Here is a 17,495-nt window from a genome sequence, read left to right as displayed (position 1 = left end):
CCCAACAGGAAGGAGAAACCCTCCTCACTTTAGTTTTATTAGCCATATCAAATCACAAAGCATACATTGATTGGTTCACATCATACAGATACACCCACTCTACCCTCCTCCCCTGGTTGGCTGTCCTTGGCATGAAGCTTCTCATTGGTCAGTTCATATAGGGGTCATATTCCTGTTCTATCTTCTTCTCACAAGTCCATTCCATGCTCTTCTTGCAAATCTACGTGTCATAAAAAAGTTCTCTCAGTAAGCAGACAAGGGGGAGGGGTAACTTCCTCTTCCATACAGAGCAAGGAACGAGAAGGGGGTTTTGGAATCTAGAAATGCAGTGGGGGTATGAGCCGAACACACATTTGAAAGATGAGAAGCAGAAGGAGAAAATGTAGAGGAAATGGCTTCTGAACAAAACAGCTTTCCTTTGTATTTTCAATGCTGAGTCCATTACTTTAAAACAATATCTGATATCTGACAAATCTTATCAAGGAAAATAAGAAGTATTGATCATTCTCATACATACATATGCATATATAAAAAGAAATATAAAAAAACAACAATATAGAAACAATAGGAAAATATAAAATACATTAAAACATTTTAGTGGTTCTAATAAAATAATTCAAAATAGAAATGTTATCCAGATCTATCACACCCTGTGCCCTGATGTGCCCCAGTCCCTGATGTGCCCTGTGCCCTGATGTGCTATGTGCCCTGATGTGCCCTGTGCCCCGATGTGGCGTGCCTCAATGTGGTGTGCCCTGATGTGATGGGCCCTGATGTGATGTGCCCTGTACGTGCTGTGCCCTGATGTGCCCCATGCCCTGATGTGCTGTGCCTTGTACCCTGATGTGTTGTGCCCTGATGTGCCCCAGTCCCTGATGTACCCTGTTCCCTGATGTGCTCTATCCCCTTATGTGCCCTGTGCCCTGATGTGTCCCGTGCCTGATGTGCTGTGCCTCAATATGGTGTGCCTCAATGTGGTGTGCCGTGATGTGCTGTGATGGGCCCTGATGTGATGTGCCCTGTACGTGTTGTGCCCTGATGTGCAGCATGCCCTGATGTGCTGTGCCCTGTACCCTGATGTGCTGTGCCCTGATGTGCTGAGCTCTGTACAGTTCCCTAATGTGCACTGTACCCTGATGTGTTATGCCCTGGGCCGGTCTGGATAAAGTCCAGGGCCACATTTTTGTCCCAGTCCAGCCCTGTGAATATGACAACGTCCCACACAGGGATCTATCCCACGCCCCATCGAACTGTCAGATTCCCCATTCCAAAGCTGAAGGTAAACAATGATGCTGGGGATACTGGTGATTGTGATTACCCAAATATTACCCAGGCTGTAGTGTCTGTTGGGGGGCAGTGCCTGATAGGAAATTGAGGGACTAGATCAGTGCCAGGACAAGGTCATTCAGTGCCCAGGGCAATGAAGCCAAACTGCGCCGCTCCTTCATAATGTTCAAGTTTATGGAATGCTACCCCCAGCAGTCATCCACTTGTCAAATTGTTTTGTATCATAATGAGCCCGCTGGTGCCCCATCCATACAGTAAAACATTCGGCCCAGTGCAGCCTCCCCTCCTGCCCACCCCATGTCCCAGCCCGGAAAATAGATCCCCATCACGTCCGCCTTACTTTTGATTGACAGTGGATGACAGTGGACAAATTTGAAAGCTGCTATTGGACTAAATAGCAGCTATGGATCTGCCCACTGCTGCATGGAATTTTGGTGTGGTAGCCCTACTGAATATTAAAGGGTATCTGTGACTGTTTATGAATTCCTCTGATTAAGTCTTTGACCTGGTAAGTATGCAGTAAGTAAACTCAAGTAAAATTAAGACTCTTAATCTTCACAGGCAAGGATGGGGTTTTTAAAGTTAGAGGACAGCCAGGAAACTAGCCTTTTAAAAAGGAGATTAACCGTGGCATTTTCTCCAGCCTTACCTTAAAGTGGTTGTAAACACTCACATATACCCAATGAAGTGAACAGCCTCAGATGATACACAGAGATGAAACAAATCTCCCTACATAAGTTACTTGTATATCTGCTATCTTCAGGTGTATAAATCCTTTAGAATGTACTCTTCATGTTACACATTTTCTCTTCCTGGTCACCACTGGGAGTAGAGTCTGCAGCATATTTGGCAAGTACAGAATCACAGTATATATAAAATAATATGCAAAGTGGTTGGAGGGAAGCTTCAGAATGGTAAAGATGTTTTTATTACAAACTATGTGAGCAGACTGCAGTTCCTCTTTAAGGTTCAGTTGGTCTATGTGAATATTGATTCATTATTTAAAACAAACCTGTAATCTCACGTTTCTAACTGAGCAGATTTATAGATTTAAAATCTGGTACCTCTCTGTGATGGGAGATCTCTTTAATAGGGGCACAGACTACAATAAAATGGGACCGATGTGCTGACCTTCTCCTATATATTGTGCTGACCTCCCACTACCAAAGTATTCCAATATTGCACTTTAAATTGCACCTGTGATCATGTTATAGACAATAAAGTGTTAGAATTTTATGCATGAAGGTAAAAAAAACTTCTGTGTGCAACAGCCCCTCCAGCCCCCCCCTAATACTTACCTGACCCCCCTCTCAATCCAGAAATGTCCACAAGAGCTTTGCCTCTCCGGAGACTTGCACTCCTAAATGGCTTTTGGCAGCGTTTAATCATAGCCAGTAAACCAATTGGGAGATAGAGGGGGTGGAGCCGACCCGCGGCTCCATGTCTGAATGGACACAGTGCTCTTCTTGGGAATCTGTCTGCTTAGGTGCCCCCAGAGCAAGCTGGTTGCTGTGGGGACACCTGAAAGGAGGGAGGAGCACTGGTGTGAGAGAAGAGGATCCAGGCTGCTCTGTTCAAAACCATTGCAGAGAGCAGATAAGGGTAATATGTTTTTATTTTAGTTTTTTAAACCAAGGCTTTAAAGCGGAGTTCCACAAAAAAATAAAAATAAAAGTCAGCAGCTACAAATACTGCAGCTGCTGACTTTTAATATATGGACACTTACCTGTCCTGGGCACCTGCAATGTCAGCACCCGAAGCCAATTCTCTTGGTTCCTCGGCTCTCGGGTAGAGGCGCTGCCATCTTCGGTAAGGGAATCAGGAAGTTAAGCCTTGCGGCTTTATTTTCTGGTTCCCCCCTGCGCATGTGTGAGTCACGCTGTGCAAACAAACTGGACCCTGTTGTCTTCTGGGACCTGTGTGTCTCCCAGAAGACAGCAGGGGGGTGAAATAGGCGCCAGACGTGGCATAGGTTACCGCAGCAACCTATGCCCGGAAGTGGGAGCAATTACCTGGAATACACAGGTATCTGCTTCCTCCTCCCCCATGAAAGGTGCCAAATGTGACACCGGAGGGGGGGGGAGGATTCCGAAAAGCGGAATTTCCATTTTTGGGTGTAACTCCACTTTAATATCGTTTTAAGCTCAGTAGCTTGCCTTAGGGATTATGCACAACACGGCAGCTCAAATAAGAGGCTCCTACAGGCTTTTGAGATTTTTTGAGCTCTTACTTTTTCTGCCTGGAAACTCCCCTTCATGCTAGCCAATGTGCCACAATGCACACTATAGCTTGTTCAGGCGTTTTCAGACGTATGCTACAGGCAGGAAAACCCCCCCACCAAACTCACGTTTTTGAGAGGAGCTAGTGCCTCAAAAGAGCTCAACAAAGCTCAAAGAAGCGTTTTGTTTTGTTTGCACAGTGGTTAAGAAAATACTATCTTGGAAGGTTTGTGGGAAAAAAAACTCTTATGCTCAAAGGAGCTTGAAGAAGCTCAATAAAAACGCACACAAGAGCACAAAAAAACATGCTTCTTCAAGCTGAAATAGAAGCTAAAATGCCTGTAAAGGCAGATTTTTTTGGGAGCTGCAGGGTGCATGAGCCCTTTACTCTGCCTTCCTCCCTGAATTCCAGCTGTAAGACTGTTGGGTCATTGATGTGTATGTGTAGCAGGGTGAGCTGAAGTGCTGAGAGAATAGTTTCAGTGCTACTTCGGTAATGCATTGCTCCATAATAACTGTAGCTACGGAGGCTAGTAAGTATTTAAACATTTTAAATGTAATTTGCTGCTTGTAAAGAATAAGTAAAAATGTCCAGACTCCTCAACCACAATATTATTCCAATATTTCTCAGCTGCCCATGGATTCTAGAAAAAATAGTATGCATAAGGCAACCCGCAGCTATGTAGTTATCCTTATAGCTGTCCCAAAAGGTTGGGGAGGGAGGGTGGGCATGTATAACTGCTATTCATATTTTATTTTCAAGCTGTGTGCTCACATTATAATCTGTGCAACATTAGCAATTTGGTTTCTGTCACATCTTTTATATGCTACCTGCTGCTTGCTTCTCTAGTAAGTTTATAATCAAACTTTACTGTGTTTGTCAATCGTTATTTTGCCAGCCTGACTTAAAGTGGTATTAAACCCAAAAGCAAGCATTTAATATATATTGCAGCTTACCAATTCTTAGAAGTGATGGCTGCATTCGTTTTCTTCTTTATGCTTTCTTTTTTCTGGTGATCCAGCCAGTAGGTCGGGTTTTTTTTTCTACTGAACAAGCTGTCCTGAAGATGTAGCAGTTACAGATAAAAGAGGTCTCCACTTCCAGATAAAAGAGATCCCTTTTATCAACGAAAGAATTGGTGCCCCCCGCCCTCCCGCCGTGCTCTGGTCATCTCTGCCACTTACTGGACCCACCAGTAGAGATGATCTGATCCTATCCCCTCAGTAGCCCCTCAGTAGCATGGAGCCGAGTGAGGGAATGATGGCCCTCACTCAGCACTCATTTTTTTTTTACTGCATTTAAGCTTACCTGGGGTTAAAATTAATATCTCTTAAACATATACTGTTTAGGAGATATTCTAGTGAGCAGCAGCCGATGACATCACCGGCGCATGCGCTCTGAAGGAACAGCATATCCGTGCCGTTCCTTCAGAGCTGTGTGCCGCGACCGAAACCTCCATGCCCACGTGACGTTATCGCAACTCGTCCAGTCAGGCGGCCGGAGGCCCAGAACCCAGAAGGAAACCTGGTTGAAGATGGAAGCCTCTGAAGTAGTGACAGTGCGCTGCTGGATGTCTTTGTTCTAAGGTAAGTGTTGTATAACAGTGGTCATCAACCCTGTCCTCAGGGCCCACTAACAGGCCAGGTTTTATGTATTCCCTTGGAACTAGAATACTGCAATCACTGAGCAGCAAATGATATCACCTGTCATGTATTTCAGTTATCTTGCAAACCTGGCCTGTTAGTGGGCCCTGAGGACAGGGTTGATGACCACTGTTGTATAACAGTCATAGGATTGCTTGAGTTCTTTTAGGTGTTTCATTCGTTATGTGCAAAGAGAGATTACACAAATACTTAAAAGTAGAACATTTACTAACGATAATGACAGATACAGATAAAGAAATTATAACAAGAATACTTAACTAAAGATGCTGTCTCCATCATAGGTCCCGTTTGCTGTTACGCAGCTTGTCCAACAAGGTTTTTTAATCAAAGTTTGTTTAGGAGGGTGGCGCCACCTACAGCCCAAATTTCAGCTGCTTCAGCAGTATTTACTAACCACCTTGAGGGTGGCCAATGGTGTAAACACAGCCCAGCAATGCAAATGAAAAAGGTCTTTGGATATATTTTCAGTGTAGTGATACCCCCTGTAGGGGCTGCTGAGTGATGTGGCCCACTTGTCACCCTGCCCAGCCCAGCCCCGCCCAGCATTCACTTCCAGGAACTCCAAGACAATGGACAAGTCCATCAGTCTTTGTATTTTATTGAGGAATTCGAACTTGGATGAGGGGGAGAAATTCATGGGATGCCCAGGAAAAAAGATACTTGCATGGTTTGAGACAATTTAGATACTCTCCTCCTTCACAACACTTGCTGCAGACTATCTCTCCTTCTCCCTCCAGCACAAGTCTTCAGGTGCAGATAGCACATAGTTGGGCGTAACTCTGGTTTTAGCCAGGCCTTAGAAAAGTTCCTTATTACAGGCAGGGACCGCGGGTCCCCATAGTGTAGCAAAATAAAGTTCTGGTGCTAGCTGCCCTCTTTGATGGACTACTGATCACAGTCAGCCCTTGACAGCCCTCCCTGCTGCAGTGGCCCGACTTCACTGCCAGTAGCATCACAGTCTCCCGCTGGTTCTGCATCCATCTCAGACTGCACACTCCCAGTCCGCTTTGCCATGCCTCTCCCAGGTCTTCCCCGAATGTGCCTGCCACTTACCGACACCTGATGGATCCCTCCTAGAGACTTGCCCAACATTATTCCCTGCTGTCCTCTCCTGCTTCTGCTCAGGACACTGGGTTTTATGGGGCTCCTGAAAAGCTCCAAGCCCCTGGCCCAAGGTCACCCCCCAGACTGGGGGGCTTCCTCCTCGACAGCCTAATACTCCATCTCCAACTCCTCCCCAGCTGAGCTGACTCTAGGTATTTAAAGAGGCCTGCCCCCTGCCAATCCAGGTTGGGGATTGGTCAGGGCTCCCCAGAACACCACAGACAGCTCCACTCTTCTTCCCCACCTTTTTTCTAGAGGCAGAAGGGAGGTAACCGAAAGATGAAACTAGCTGTGAGTCACCAGCCTACTCTAAGCCAGTCCCAGCCCCACAGATAAAAGCAAAAACCTGCCTAAACTTACACTAGAGGCTGCTACACCAGTTGTGTTGCTGTATGCTTATTGCAGGGCTGCAGTTTGGATGAAAGCTCTGTTAACTTTTATTTATCTCTGACTTATTCGTCTCTCTAGAAAGAACTATGTTATAACAACTGAGGGTTCTCACTAATGGGTGTTCTACTCTGCTAATTAAAACACTGTGCTGTCAGAATCCTCTACACACCAGCACAGGTTACATTTGTATTAATTTCAGCAAAAAGTTCCATCCATGGTGCTTTGTTACTGTCGAGTTGAGAACTCTTTGTGTGTGGTCTCCGCTGCAGCTCGTGTATCATGTCACCCAACTATTGTTCAGCTATTCTTGGGCAATGTCTCTATTTTTTTTTTTCACATTTTTCAGATATTGCATATTATAAATTCAAATTAGGCAATGTCTATGTTATTTTCAGTTTCCTTTTTACACTTTTGACAAACATTGGATATTTATTACTTAATTGGTGCAGGGGTTCATGTGAAAATCCAATTTTAATGAGTTATTTTGCCTTCAAGAGTAACGAAATTGCATTTATGGTTCAATAAGTGAGTCGGAGGCATAACAAGTCTTGGCGTTTTTTTGTTTTTTTTTATTATTCATTAAGTCATATTTTAATATTGTCTTGATGGCCAAAATGTGGCATAGGGGTAAAATATATTAAGTGTTCACTAACCCTATTCTGCTGGAGGGCATTGAATGTATTTTCAGCAATCAGAAGGTCCCATGTTAAGTAAAGGCATTAGGTTAGAAAAGTTGGATCATTAATTTTGGATATGAAGCATTTGAAATGAATACATAAAATAACATAGTAGTATAAAAGTATACGATGGAAATTTAATCTCAGTTTGCAACATCTTACCTTGTACCCCTGCTGGGACTAGCGAGTCTAGTGAGGCACTTTATGTCTTCTCATACAGTGCTTAGGTAAGGTGGCATCTGTAAGCCGTTTTTGAGTTTTAATTGGATATTTCTGTATATCAGAACTCTGACATCTGAATGACTGGATAATTCAGCATCAAGTTTAAATTTAGGACAAACAGACTATATAATGTATTATGGTAATTTCTATCAAACTCATATTTCCATGCGGTAAGCTCAGTTGTACCCACTTTTAAAGCGATATTAAACCCAAAAGCAAATCTTTTTTTTTATATCGCAGCTTACCAATTCTTAGATTCTGTCTTGTATTTTCATATAGAGGTCCAGACAGCAGGTCTGTTGTTTTTCACAAGCTCAATCTCAATCTCAATCTCAATCCAGGAGAATGTATTAATTTACATGGTTAAGACAAACCAATTCAATTGATTGTAAATGATCACTTTGTCAAACAACCCATTCAGTTTAAAATAGAAATGAAAGGCATATTTTTTTTGTATAGATATAGAAAAAAAAATATTGTTATTTTATTTATTTATTTAGAGGCTTTTCAGCAGATAACAAAATAAAGTATGACTCTATATATCAGTGGCGGCTAGTGCCATTTTTTCGGGGGTAGTAGGTTCACTTGGTGTCTCCTCCTTCTCGGCTTCACAGCAGCTTCCCCTGTGTCTCCTACTCCTCTCGGCCAATCGAGTCTCAAGCCTCGTACACACGAGAAGAAACTTGCTGGGAGATATTTTTTTGCCGAGGAAACCGGTCGTGTGTACATTTTCGTCGAGGAAACTGTCGAGAAACTCGACGAGCCAAAAAGAGAGCAAGTTCTCTATTTCCTCAACGGGAGTCTCAAATTGGCTCGTCGGGTTCCTGGTCGGGGGGGTTTCTGACGAGAAACTCGAGCGTGTGTATGCTAAGAAACCCACGCTTGCTCAGAATAAAGTATGAGACGGGAGTAAAAGTAGCATTTGTAATGGAGATAACACATTTTTCAAGCTGTAACAGACTGAAAAGTGCAAATCGTCTCTTAACAAACTTTTACTTAACACGCAAACACATGAGATTAGCAAAACCAGCCCCGAGAGTTTTAGACAGTGGAATCGAACTTCCCCTGCCGTTGTATGTGTTGTATGTCACTGCGTTTGAGAACGAGGAGATTTTGTCTTGACAGTGTGTACGCAAAGCAAGCTTGTCGAGTTCCTTGACAAGCCTAACAAGGAACTTGACAAGTAAAACGATGTGTTTCGCCCGTCGAGTTCCTCGGTCGTGTGTACGAGGCTTCAGGATTGGCCGGGAGGAGCATCAGGAAGACAATAGCGAATATTACAGCCATACCCCACTTTTAAGTACACAATGGGATTTATTTACTAAAGCTGGAAAGCGCAAAATCAGGCTCACTTCTGCATAGAAACCAATGAGCTTCCAGGTTGTATTACCAGGCTTAATTGAACAAGCTGGGGTTTAGAAGCTCATTGGTTTCTATGCAGAAGTGAGCCTGATTTTGCACTTTCCAGCTTTAGTAAAAAAAGTCACATTGTGTACTTAAAATTGGGGCATGCCTGTGCTTTGCTATTGTCACACAAAAAGCCCACCCTTTTTTTAAGCCAACTAGACGTGCACCCCGTATGCATGGGCCGCCACTGTTTTTTAACCCATGTTCATTTCATCCAACACTAAAATAAAATAAAGTTATGTCTATATGTTTGCTTTTAATTTCCATTTGCATTGGAAAGACATGTTGAATTTTGCACCTTGTTGAAGAATAGTGAAGTGTTTTTTTTGTTTGAGCAGTATAAAAAAGGGGAGTATGATTAATGTGCCTTGTGAAAGGTAACCTGGCTTTTACAAGCATGGAATAAATGAGCGTGACACTAAAATACAGGCTTTAAGTACCTGGCCTTTCAGCAGAATGTTTCATTAAAACATAATAAAATGTGATGTGTGTTCCTGGAATTATCTTTAAACTTATAATTTTCCCAAAATTAAAACGCCATTTATATACGGTACATTTAATAAAGTCTGAAGTTTTTCTATAGTTTTCTATTTAAACACTTTCACTCTGATTTTTTATTTTTATTTTTTATGTCGGCTTTAGACAATGGTCTTATTTTTTTGCATACTGTAGGTTAGCAGGGAGTAAAGAAGCTGATAAATAGGAATAATGGTAAGGGAAAATAAAAGCAACAATAATTCTTAAATGCAACAATCATAATAAATCATAGCACAGCGGGACATGCACAATCAATGTAAACGGTAGCACTGCAAATGAGAAAAAAAAATGCACCATACTTTGTTTTTATATTCTCTGATGATGGGGGAAAAAAAAAGAAACAAACAAACTTTAAAAGACATTTTTTTTTCAGTATAAAGCATGTATTTATGCAAAAGGTTACATGTGGGTGACTTATAAATGCGGCAATAATATTACAGAGGATTATGTTGAAGAGATACGTTTAGCTAGGTGTTTGTGGATGCCCCACTGAGCTCCATGAATGAACATAATATTAATACACCCCAAAATGCAAAGCCTCAATTATGCTATAGAGTCAGTCTCAATTCATATTGCTTGTAGGGGTACAACACAGTCAGCTTCTGCAAGGAAACCGCAACAATCAGAATTTCAATCCAAGGAAGCCAGTTCATATTGCTGTACCTCAGTGCAGTGGCTTATGGGAAACAAGGCCTGTATTAATTCTATTGCATTGCCATGCAGCTTAGAGGACCATAGTAAGGAGTAGTAATGCACTAAATACGCAACCATATTTTGCCAACATATACCATATGAACAGCAGAACATATAACAAAATGTACAAATACCATAAAGGACAAAGCATCAGGGTGCAAATAGAGCTTGGCCAATACTGGCCATGTTTACCCCCTTCCTGCCCAGGCCAATTTTCTGTCACACTTTGAATGACAATTGTGCAGTCATGCAACACTGTACCCATACGACATTTTAATATATATATTTTTTCACACAAATAGAGCTTTCTTTTGGTGGTATTTAATCACCAATGGGTTTTTGTTGTTTGCTAAATAAACAAAAAAACATGTTTTTTCATCGTTTTTTATAACATTTTGCAAACAGGTAATTTGTTTCCTTCACTGAAGAGACCACACTGATGAGGCAGCACTGATATGCACTAATGAGGCAGTACTGGTGGGGAGGCACTGATAGGCGACACTGATAGGCGAAACTGATAGGTGGCACTGATGGGCACTAATAGGTGGCACTGATAGGTGACACTGATGGGCACTGACTGGTAGCACTGATGGGCACTGATTGGTAGCACTGTTTGGACTGCACCGATAATCAGTGTCCTGATTATCGGTGTAGACGCCCCTTTCACAAAAGCCAGTTAGTGGCTGTCCTCTCCTCCCGTGCGACTGGTGCGATCATGGGAGGATGTCATATGACCCAGAACTGGGCGTCTATGCTGTAGCTGTCATTTGCTGTAGCTTTTCTCCAGAAATATAATTTCCTGATCATGTGATTGGATCAGTGATTTTCCCAGAAGTCTACACTTAGATACAAATCACATTTTAGGCTGGGTTCACACTACTACACTACTTTCATCCTACTTTGCTCTGCTACATTGGTCCTACATTTATCCTACATTGGTCCTACATCCATCCTACTTTCATGAACAGGATACTACTTTGGTCCGACTTCAATGATATTCAATGGGCCTGAAGTAGGATCAATGTAGGACCAAAAGTAGTACAGGGAGCATTTTCAAAGTCGGACCGACTTGTGTAGGACGCTACAAGACGCTCTCATAGGGAAACATTGAACACAGAGCAAAGTAGGATGAAAGTAGTGTAGTAGTGTGAACCCAGCCTAAGGCACCTCCTGCAGTAGGAATTTTTGTTTTGGTAAGATACTTCTGAAAAGATTAAAGTGGAGGTTCACCCGAAAACTTAATTTTTAACATTAGATCGATGCTCATTTTGTCAAGGGGAATCGGGTAGTTTTTTTTAAAATCGAAGCAGTACTCACCGTTTTAGAGAGCGATCTTCTCTGCCGCTTCCAGGTATGGGCTGCGGGACTGGGCGTTCCTATTTGATTGACAGGCTACCGACGGTCGCATACATCATGTCACGATTCTCCGAAAGTAGCCGAACGTCGGTGCGCAGGCGCCGTATAGAGCCGCACCGACGTTCGGCTTCTTTCGGCTACTCGTGACGCGATGTATGCGACCGTCGGAAGCCTGTCAATCAAATAGGAATGCCCAGTCCCGAAGACCATACCCGGAAGCGGCGGAGAAGATCTATCTCTAAAACGGTAAGTACGGCTTCGATTTAAAAAAAAACACCGATTCCCCTTGACAAAATGAGCCTCAATCTAATGTTAAAAAAAAAAATTCGGGTGAACTCCCGCTTTAAATACCTATAAAGTACACTGTATATGGGCAGGCAGTTTCACACATACAGGAAGAATCAATGAACTACCTAGAGCACTCAACAGTGCCCTGGTATTGTAGTTCATTGAGAAAAACAAGCCTACAGCCACAAAGGCTGTCTGTACTTTAGTCTGCACAGAATTTTATGAATGAAAGATGCGACCATGTGGGCAGTACCCCACACGGCTGCACAATTTTCATATAGTGACAGCAGGTACGGGAAGAAGACCCTGCTGTCACAGGGAGTGCAGGGATTGGGGAGAGGCTGCAGGATCGGAAACATGTTACGTGTTCCACCCTAATAACTGTTGGAATATGTAACATGTTCCCAATGGTGAACTTTTCCTCTAAAGAAAATTATTATCCGTATTAAATATTTACGCTGCACAGTGTTTCAGAAAAGTGTATTCTGTTTTTTCTTACCCATCTCTTTTCTTTAGATAATTAAATAAATACTGCATGTGCACTTGTTAAAATTGAGTGATAACAAGGATGCTCTGCCTTTGCTCATCACATTGATATGATGAATCCCAGGGTTTTAATAAGAAACACAATATTCTATGGACATCCTTGCCAAAAAAAACACCCACTGCAGTAAACCAAAAGTATTGATAAATTCTTTACATAAATCTTCATTTAGACTTCTGGAAAAAATACTGAGCCAATGGCATGAGCAGGGGGATGTGCGTATGCCAGTGTTTTGTTAACATGGCCACAATTTGAGATGGAAAGGGAAAAAAAAGTCTGTTAATACATTTTATGAAATAAAAAATTCTCTGAGTCAGTCATTTTTCAAACCCATCTTCATGACTGTATGGGAAATTCTGGATTGATTTATCAACTACTAGCTTGCATAGGGTTAATTATTTTATTCTGCTGAAAACCACTAAAAATGCACCCAACTGAGTTCCCACAGTAAAGATGTTCACATGAAAAAAGTACAGTTGAATTGAGCATTTTTTTGGGCAGTCAACAATAGAATCATTACCATACTGCAATGAGCAGGGAGGCTGGCTATGAAAAAAAGAACAGGATTAAAAGAAATAAAAACTACAGGCTGTGGTAGCTCCAACTTGGGCTTTGAGGGTGTGGAACAGCTGGTGCTTTGAAAGGGGTCCTCATCTCTTAGTGCTCCTTCTTTACGCATTCAGCCAGTGCTAAAAAGAACAAGTAAAGAAGAAAAAGAATTGGGCACAGAATCCTAGGTGCAGTAATAAAATAATCAGCTTTAATATACTGTACATATGAATTTGCACTTACAGAATTAATAGAAGAAACCAATTATTGTATGTGTGAGCATGAATAAAAAAAACTAATTAACGATACAAAGAAAAAAAACAACAAAAACAAAATAAAACAAAGCAAAAAAACGAAAAAAGTAGAACTAAAGGCAAAACATTTTTTTTCATTCTGGATAGAGTAAGAGAGGGTTATAACCGCTGTCAGATGATACTTTTTTTTGCCATCTGTGTGCCATTGCAGAGATTTCCCTTCACTTCCTGTCCCACAACCAAACAGGAAGTGAGATGAAATCCTTGTAAATTGAGGGAATTCCTTGGGGACCAGGTCACTAGAACAAGTGTCCTTGTTGGACCTATTCCCCTTTATTAGTTTTCTGAGGAAAACCCAGAATTTGAGATTTTCTTTTACTTTCACTTTCAATGATAATGGTAAACTAGACAAATAGAGACAATGAATCTCTTAAACGGCGGCACAGACAGTGATAAGAAATGACAATCATTCTAATCCCTCTCCACTCTATCCAAAACTTAAACACAAGTTTTGCCTTTAGTTATACTTAAAGGAGTTGTAAAAGAAAAAAAATGTTTTCTTTAAAATAACAAACATGTTATACTTACCTCCACTGTGCGAGCTCGCATGGTGTGTAGCTGTTGCGGCGCACTCCCGTGACACAATGGCGGCCATAGCCGCCACTGTATCACTCGGCCCCGCCCCCCGGCAAGCCGCGACAATGGATGTGATTCACAGTAGCGCCAGCCAATGGCTGCGCTGCTTTCATTCCATCCACTGCAGCCAATCAACGGCCGGGCTTCGACTCGAGGAGGATGACGGGGGCAAATCTGGGACTTTCGAAGGGTCAGGTAAGTAAAACGGGGGCTCGGGGGTCCGGCATCATCTGATGTTTTTTCACCTTAATGCATAGAATGCATTAAGGTGAATTTTTTTTTACCTTTACAACCCCTTTAAGTCATGGGTGCTATACTTGTGGCCACCCAGCTGTTACAGAACTACAAGTCCCATGAGGCATTGCAAGCCTGACATTTACAAGCATGACTCCCAAAGGCAGAGGCATAATGGGGATTGTAGTTCCACAACAGCTGGAGGGTGGATCACCCATGCTTTACCCTATTCACAAACCCGACTGAATAATTAGTTTGACAAGTGAACATACCTTGCAGTCTTTATTCCTTTAGTACAGAGGTCTCAACCTGCGGCCCTCCAGCTGTTGCGAAACTACAAGTCCCATCATTCCTCTGTCTGTGGGAATCATGTTTGTAACTGTCAGCCTTGCAATACCTTATGGGACTTGCAACAGCTGGAGGGCCGCCAGTTTGAGACCACTGCTTTAGTATATCAGCCTCACTTTCTAAACATTTTACTGCCACCACCACTGTAGCTATTAGGGCAGGTGGCAGGTGGTCACAATCATGTTTATCTGTAACTGGGCCTGTGAGCATGTTTTTTTTTTCTTTTTAAGCCACCCAACCAATTGCACAGCCTCCTTAAGCGGTTGTAGAGGAATATTGTGTCATTGTGTCGTTCTGAGATTCTGAATGATAGTTGAGTTTGTTGAAACAAAATGTTCCCCAATCAAGGCTACTACAAAAGGGGACTTGGAAAATCACATGTGCTTTAAATAAATGCTACAAGTGAGTCACAAAATGATCACACCGCCAGGAAATGTGATTTCTCAAAATGCTGTGTGAAAGGAGTGTCAGTCAACTAACTGGTACACTTCGAGCTGATGGTCATGATTTTGATCCCAGAATAGTGGAGATATTTTTCTCTCCGAGTGATTTAGCATTACGGGAAAGCAGAAGTGCCTTACACGGCTTCTTTGAAGTTGTATATTTCATCTTTTGGTGGACAGTTAGTGCGTCTCAGAAGGATTAGGATGTTGAATCAGCCTGAATGCTTTTACCTTAAAACCGTCAATTGTAAACTTGGTAATCTGATTTTTGGGGGATTTTATTCCTAAATTCTGCACACAGAGCTTGAATTTAAGCTTCTGCCTTATTAAAATTCTGAATTTAACAATGGTAGTCTTTCTTTGTACGTTTTATGATTAATAATTGATGCCATCAATAAAACACATATTAAGCCAGAGTAACTGTCTCTGGCAGATGTATAATATCAAAGAATGTTTTGTACATAATGGTTCAGGGATACTAAACCAATACAGTGATAACATCAAAGAACTTATGATCAGAATTTGTTAAATTTAATTGCCAAATCACCAAATTTATTAACCAATGTATCAATGAATGGTCACAGTTTCCTGCCTAGTGATGTAAACCTTTTCTGTTCCCCAATAAAAATTGTGAATTATAATGATTTATATCCCAGATAGCAAGCAATTGTGCTGCAAGTTCGAAAATGACTTGCTAAGTTATTCCTAGACTTGCAGCAAGTCCGCATTGCATGACTCCAGGTGAAATTTCTTTGCAAACATTCTGCAAGTCTGCTGCACGTTCATGTACAGTTATGTTGTGCAATAGTCATCCCACCACAGGGGTCACTGTGGCTGAATTTTCATGCTGTAGACTTGCAGAACTCTTGCTGTAGACTCACCACTGCAACTTTGCTCTTGCCAGAGACTTGCCACGCAAATTTGCTGCAAATTGAAAAAGTGTCAACTAGAACTTGTGATTTAAATGCTCTGTAAGTATACAACTTGCCAGTGAAAATTTGCAGCAGGTTAACAGACTTACAATTCAATATGGATGAGCCAAACACCCTCCCCCCCCTGGTTTGGTTAGCACCAGAACTTGCGAACAGGCAAAAAAATCAGTTTGAACATGCAACCTGACCTCCCTGGGGCCCTAAGCAAAATGACATGGCACATTAAAAATGAGAAGCGGGGGGCGCTGACGACAGTAACGTGTCACATTAAAGAAAGGTGAGAAGCAGGGGGAGGGGGTGTTCTGCTGTCGGAAATGACATCTTACATTAAATTGAGAAGCGGGGGGTGCTGACTTCTTACCTCTTCTCCCATGCAGCCACCAGCGAGTTGAGAAGCGGGATGAGGGGGCGAAAATGACTTCTCATCAGGCGGGGCCTCTAGTAATTTGGGGGGCCCTTCGCAGCTTTGCGGGGCCCTAATCGCCTTGCATAGTGAGCCTATAGGACGGATCGGCCCTGCTTATATCCCCTGCCCCAAAATGGCAGTTTTTTCGGGAGCAGGGATTTTTTAATAATGCTTAAAGTGAAACAATAAAAGTCCCACAGAAAAATTACTTTACTAAAGGAAAAAGGTAATTTAAAACTGATCGCGGCTGTAACAAATTATCAGGTCTTAGCAATACAGATACAACTCATTGAAAAAAAGGGCATGGATTCCCCCCAGTCCATTACCAGGCCCTTTGGGTCTGGTATGAATATTAAGGGGAACCCCAAACCAAAATTAAATTCCATACCCTGCGCCAAATTTAGAAAAATTGCGTAGGGGACCCTCTCAAAGGTCCCTACAGGTCTGGTATGGATTTTAAGGGGAACCCTGCACCAAAATAAAAAAAATGGCGTATGGGGCCCCCCCAAAAATCCATACCAGACCCTTATCCGAGCACGCAACCTGGCAGGTCGCAGGAAAAGAGGGGGGACGAGAGAGCACCCCCTCCTGAACCATACAGGCCACATGCCTTCAACACGGGGAGGATGCTTTGGGGTCTGACCATGTTGATGGGGACAAGGGCCTCATCCCCACAACCCTTGCCCGGTGGTTGTGGGGATCTGCAGATCCTGCCCCCCCTATGTGAATTGGTAATGGGTACCCCTACCATTTCACCAAAAAAAGAGTCAAAAATTATAAAAAAGACAGGAGACATTTCGGGACAAGTACTTAATAAAAAAAATTAAATCAAAAAGTACAGCGATGTAAATCCATCTTGCGCTGCCCGACCAAAAAAGAAAAAAAAAGCTGCAACATTTCCACCTCTGTGGGAGGCCCGCCGGGTAGTGCTTCTCCCGCTGGTGACAGCTGTTATATAGCTGTTTGTGGGGTCATCCATTTACGTCACCAGGTGGCCACACCCTCAGCTATATAACAGCTGTCACAGCAGGAGAAGCGTCACTCGGCGGCTGCCTACCATGGAGGTGGAACTGTTGCAGCTTTTTTTTTTTTAGGTCATCGGCGACGTGGATTTACATCGCTGGACATTTTTATTTTATAAGGACTTGTCCCAAGCTGTCTCTTGTCTTTTTAACCATTTTGGACACTTTTTTGGTTAAATGGTAGTGGTACAATGTACTCATTACCAACACACATAGGGGGGGGGGGGCGGGATTTGGGGTCCCCCTGTCAGCACTGGGGAAGATTTTTGGCCAGAGGAAGAT

This window comes from Rana temporaria, chromosome 2 (genome assembly GCF_905171775.1).
Source record: "Rana temporaria chromosome 2, aRanTem1.1, whole genome shotgun sequence".
Taxonomy (NCBI): Eukaryota; Metazoa; Chordata; class Amphibia; order Anura; family Ranidae; genus Rana; species Rana temporaria.
Note: the sequence above shows the minus strand (reverse complement) of the source record.